Genomic DNA, 6,022 nt, shown 5'->3' on the forward strand with positions numbered 1-6,022 from the left:
ATAAATCACAATATTATGGTGATTTATTATTGATACAACATTAAATCAATTGAATATTGGCAAAATGGAAAAGTTATACTAGAAGTTAGACGATTTTCAAGATATTGAAAAATATTTATTTTTTTTGTATATTATTAAACTTCCTATATTATATAATAATTAACTAGACTTGAAACTGCACCTCCTGTATGAACAATATATTTATAATATAATTTTTTTTTATGAAATTTATATATTTAAAAAAAAAATGTGCATTTTTTCGTTATTAACCAGGTCAAAAACTGTTTTAGATTGTAAAATATTTAAACTGGTTTTTCTTTCTATTAAAAAGAAAAAAGTACATTTAAGAGACACAGACTATGAATATTTATTTATTACTTTTATATATTAATAGATTTCCAACTGGTAAATTGTTCATGCTTGTATTTTAATTTTATTAAAATATTACATTTTTATTATTAAATTCAAGTATGATATAACATTATATTATTATTTTACTTATTAAAAATATGTAGTAAAAATAAATTGTAAATTTAATAAATATTAGAAAGAGCACTTAAGTACATAGTACAATACACAAATAATATTTGAATAAAATATACTATATTACTATTATATCCTATGTTCCTATTTATAGTTAATAAATAATATCCTTCTTAAAATAAAATTATAGTTTCTGCGTACATCAAATTATGGTTTTCATTTCAGCAGGGGTTTGCTGGAGGTACTGATGTTCATACATACAAGGTGGGTATTAAGTGGGGTCGCCACTTTGTGTCAAAATCTAAAAAGATAAATCAGTAATTATAGAACAGACCGTCCCTTGGGGGATTTTTAATTTTGAGGGTTGGTTATTCTACTGTAACTTTCATTTTTATTATTCATAACTTATTGCAATACAATTTATTGGTAACTGTGTACAATCAAAAATAATTATGTACTAAAAGTAATATGCAGAATTATGTAGGTATGCACAATATGTATATACACTTAACCAGATTATCAAATCTAAGTCCATTATTAGTGAATTAATTTCAAAATTAAGTCTTTTTAAAGAAAGAATTTGACGTCGAGAATTAAATAGTTTTTTTTAATTATCAAGCTTAAAACAAATTTTAGATTCTGACTTAGAAATATACAATGCTCATCTCGAACCCTTTAAAGGTAATATGATAACTAGATTTCTAATTTAAAGATATCAACAACCTGATTATACCATAATGTGTATTAAGTCTATTTTTAGCAGATATACAAATTAACCAACCATTAATTCAAGAAGAATTACTCAAGTCTCAAAGTGAAGTACAATAAAGAAGCTACATCGATTTCAAACATAATGGGTATGAGTTATATTGGCTCAAACTACTTACATGGAATCTAGTTTAAAATTTTCAATTCTTAACTATAAAAGTTGAACATGTTATACATTTTCAACTACAAAATAATTATTAAATTTTAAATTTGATAAATTTTGTCGAAATTCAAACTTTAAATGCTTATAAAATAAAATTGTGCCTATGTATTTTTAATATTTTTCAACTTCTATTGTAACAATAAATCAGGAGCCTTGCATTAAATTTTCACGCTTTTTTACCAAACTAACAAAATGTTAATATAAAGTTACAGTGAAATTTTCAAGTTTCTACAGTCATCCGTTTTTTAATTACAACAAAATAAGAAAATCGTTATAATATGAGAAATCGAGTGAATATCAAATATTATAAAAATATGAATTCCAAACACTCATAAAAATTTAATTTGACTTGCTTGTAGACCTTTTTTCTTTCGAAAAAGGTAAACAAACTAATGAGAAATCTTGTATTACATTTTCAAATCATAGATTTAAAAAGAAAATTTTTCATGAATTTCTAACTCAAAATAATTTGCACATTTTCGTCATTTTCGTATTTTGTTAATATTTGAACTTCATATGCTTATAAAAAAAAAATTGTGACTGGATTTTTCATTTGTCATTGAAACAATATACTAGGAGCCTTCTATTAAATTTTCAAGCTTTTTTTACCAACAAACATAATTTTATTGATATTTATAGAAAAAAAAAACTAAAAAAATGGAAACTGAAAATGTCCATAAAGAGTTCAAAATAAGTCAAAATATTTGGAAAATGTTATGGTGTATAGAAAATGTTAATATATACATTCAGTCAAAATTTCATGTACCTATGGTAATTTGTTTAAGAGTTGCACCAAAAACCAAAATCAATTTTCTCGAACACAGATTTTGCGTAAAAATTCCCGTTTTTCCTTAATTTTTCTTTTGTTTTTCACGGCGCTTTTGAAAACCACTGGAAAATTTTAACTTTTGACCCCCAAAGTACCAACTAGATTCACTTTCCTATAAAAAAAAAACTGTTGAAAAAAATCCAAGAATTGTTACTGTCCTAAAAGGTGATGACAGAAACAAAAAAAAAATTTTAAAAATTTAAAAATAACACATCATTGTAAAATCAATACATTTATCGCTCAGCTCAGAATCTAAAATACTCTCAATCGAGGAAAGCTTAAATTCTTCTCCACAAATTTGCTGTAATATTAAGTATTAACTATTATACAAATACAAATAAGAATCCGATCTGTATATATTTATATGAGCATTTTCTATACACCATGCCTTTTTTAAAATATATATATTTTGAGCTGTTTAGGGACATTTTCAGTTTCCAATTTTTTATTTTTTTATTCTATAAATATAAATACAATTTTATTTGTTGTATACAAAAGCTTGAAAATTTAATTCAAGAATCCTCGAAAGTCAAACTAAATTTTTATAATTTTATGAGCGTTTGAAATTCATATTTTTACAACATATGATACCTATTCACTTGATTTTTCATGTAACGATTTCCTCATTTTGTTGTAATTAAAAACGAATGAATGTAGATACTTGAAAATTGTACCGAATGTTTATGTTAGCCTTTTCTATAGCCCATTTTGAACCAATTATACTACGAAATTTTGAAAATAATTTTACTCTTTTTAACCCGTGTACGGACATTGTCAGTTTTAATTTTTTAAGTTTTCTTTTCTATAAATATCAATAAAATTATATCACAAAATATCATCAAATATAATAAATATCATATGCTGTCTGACAGTCTTCACTCAGAATCGTTTTTCTTATACAATGATATTATATCATTGAATTCAAATTTAACACCATCCATTACAGTGGCCCGACCCGACCCACTTGTAACCTACTGTACAGCAGAGCGACATCCACTTAACCACCTTTTTTATTTTATTATTATTATTTTTTGAATTCATAAGTTTGTGTTACAACACTTAAATATAAGTACACTAGTATTGCAGTTTATCCTCATATTTTAGATAAAATATGACTGTCACTTTTATTTTTTTTTTCAGTCTTTAATACATTTTGATGAAAAAGAATATTATTGCATATAAAAGATTATTTTGATGAAATTAATGAGCATAGAAACATCTTATTTTCAAGATTTTAAGCACATATAAATCCGGTCTCTAATTATAATGAACTAAAGGGTTTCCTGATTGCTTCATTTACTAAGGATTTATTCCCCTCAGGGCTGAGTTTATATATAAAGTGTAATATTATTATAAATAAAAAAAATGTAATCTTTATTAATGATTCAATCACCTCTCATTGCAGCTGGTCAAATAATAAAAGTATTGATTAACGAGATTAACAATAAATTACCATTAAGTAGACCCAGGACTCGTCAGGTGGACATTGTTTCCCAAGATATAGAAGATGTAAATGAAAACACAACTTTTAAAGTGACATTGACAAAGAGAGACAGAGTGTGAGAGAAAGAGAGGTGGCAGAAATGGACTGACAAGATGAAGAAGAGAAAAAGATTTGAATTATAAATAAAATGGTTTTATGAATTCAAATTAATATTAGAATAAAGTTTAAAATCCTGACAATCTCTGTATTTGACCAAATAACAATAACTAATACACATACACAGTTACTACTGTCTATTTCATAAAACAGTTTATGAAGATCCTTATACATAAAACATATTTCAATATTTTTTTGCTTTACAATGTAGATATAAAAATATAACATTAATATAATATGTACACAATAATGATGGTATCAGTTAAAACATGTTTATTTTTGACCGTGTAGAGCAGACAAAACATCATCAACGTCTATGCTCTTCAGCAACCTATGATGTTTGTTTTTGGACACTTTAGCTGGAGTCTAAAAAAATAAATAAAGACTTTTAATATGGTATCATTATATGTTTTAAAATATTCCCATTAAATAAGCTATGACCAATATAACTAATTATTGATAATGAGTATAATTTAACAGTTTTAAGCAGTTCATATTTATTCTCTAGTTATAAAAATATATTTAATTATGTGAATACGCTTCTTTCGAATTTATTTCCTACAAATGTTGTATTCCACGACAACCACATTCAATATAATATAAACCATTATCAGATACACTAGATATGAGAAGCCTTATCGTTCAAAGAAACATATTTTATCTAAAATTCTTATTTAGATTGGTAAATGGTACCATTGATTCTCCTGAATTGCTTAGTTTTATAAATTTTTATATCAAACAAAGGAAAACGTTTTATCTATTCGTTTTCTTTTCATCATATGCGCTAAAATGTGTCTTCATTCTTTGAGATTCTCAGCGTCACAACGTAATTGTGGTTTCATTTCTTTTAAGGGAGCGTTTTCTTTTGAATCAAAAGTGATATTATTTGGCATAAGCGGTGATGAAGAAGTTTTAGGCTTACAGTTCGTGTCGGTTAATTCGCTTGCAGCTTTGTCGATGTTAATCAAATTGGCTGTAAGTCTGTACATCAGCATGTTCTGCTTAAACTTGTAGAATTCTGATTTTTTAATGTAGTCCTGTAACAAAACTAAAGAATTCGTAAAAATTATTTTCTGTTCTTTTTATCTTTATCATAATATGATATAATATTACATATTATGTAGAAATGAATGAAGATGTTAATCGATGTCACAGTATAGCAGTAATAGCAACTTCATTTACCAAAATCCATAATTTTAAAATAGCGACGTAAATTAATAAATACTTTCAGAATGAAACATTGAAACCAGACGACGAAAATGCAGAAAAAAATCAAAATAATATGGATGTTTTGATAAAATTGCCCGACTGAAATTGTTCGGTTTGTGAAAGCGGGTTTGATACTCAGATAGAAAATTGGTTAACGATACGCGAGTGGCGAAAAGCATAGCGCTAAAAGCATTGTAATCATAATTATTCATATTGACAGAGTAAAATGTAATATTATATTATAAATTATAATGTCAAATAGGTACTATTTGGTAATGGTCAACTATTAGTATGAGACTTTTATCTTTTATCTATGGTATAAGAACAACAATAAACAAACTAATAAAGATAATAATACTAATGAATATATTATCATCTATAATGTATATCATGATTCATGATCATATTACATAACAGATAAGTAAACCTAATCATGACCTTAGATCATAATATTATACTAATATACTATGGTACAATAGGTAACTGTGGATAGATACGCGAGAAGCCATGTTCCGCTTTCGCATATCGACCACTTAATTCGGTGACTCGTCGCTGATATCGGCAACGTTTTTTTGTATTTATTTAATACGCTGTGGCTCCATCAGCCACAGCGTATTAACAGCGTAATAATCTAAAATCATGAGTAAATAAAAAGGCTACCATGCAGGCTTGAAACTACAGGAAAGCCAGAAGTGTTGTTAGGTTAAAATAATATGTGAATGTTCGGATAATTATCACAAAATGTACGTCTTGTTCATATTGAAGAAAATGTTCGTACCAACGTAAAAAATTGTTCACGGGCATCAATTATCATTTAACAGACAATACAACAATCTACCAAAAGCGGGTAGGCGGAAAAAAAGCCCACGGAAAAAAAGCCCAAGGAAAAAAAGCCCATAAAAAAAAGCCCACGGAAAAAAAAGCCCAAAAATAAAAAATACACTGAAGGAAAAAAGCTCACGGAATAAAA

General features: G+C 26.3%; 1 long non-coding RNA gene across 1 annotated transcript; it reads right to left on the bottom strand.

Moving 5' to 3' along the window:
- Window positions 1-3,910: 3,910 nt before the first annotated feature.
- On the bottom strand, window positions 3,911-5,366 carry LOC103310925. Its single transcript, XR_511214.3, has 3 exons — window positions 4,957-5,366; window positions 4,766-4,891; window positions 3,911-4,209 (listed from the first exon to the last, which is right to left on the bottom strand). It is a non-coding gene; the product is annotated as an uncharacterized LOC103310925 (long non-coding RNA).
- Window positions 5,367-6,022: the final 656 nt, after the last annotated feature.

The sequence above is a fragment of the Acyrthosiphon pisum genome, chromosome X (genome assembly GCF_005508785.2).
Source record: "Acyrthosiphon pisum isolate AL4f chromosome X, pea_aphid_22Mar2018_4r6ur, whole genome shotgun sequence".
NCBI lineage: Eukaryota > Metazoa > Arthropoda > Insecta > Hemiptera > Aphididae > Acyrthosiphon > Acyrthosiphon pisum.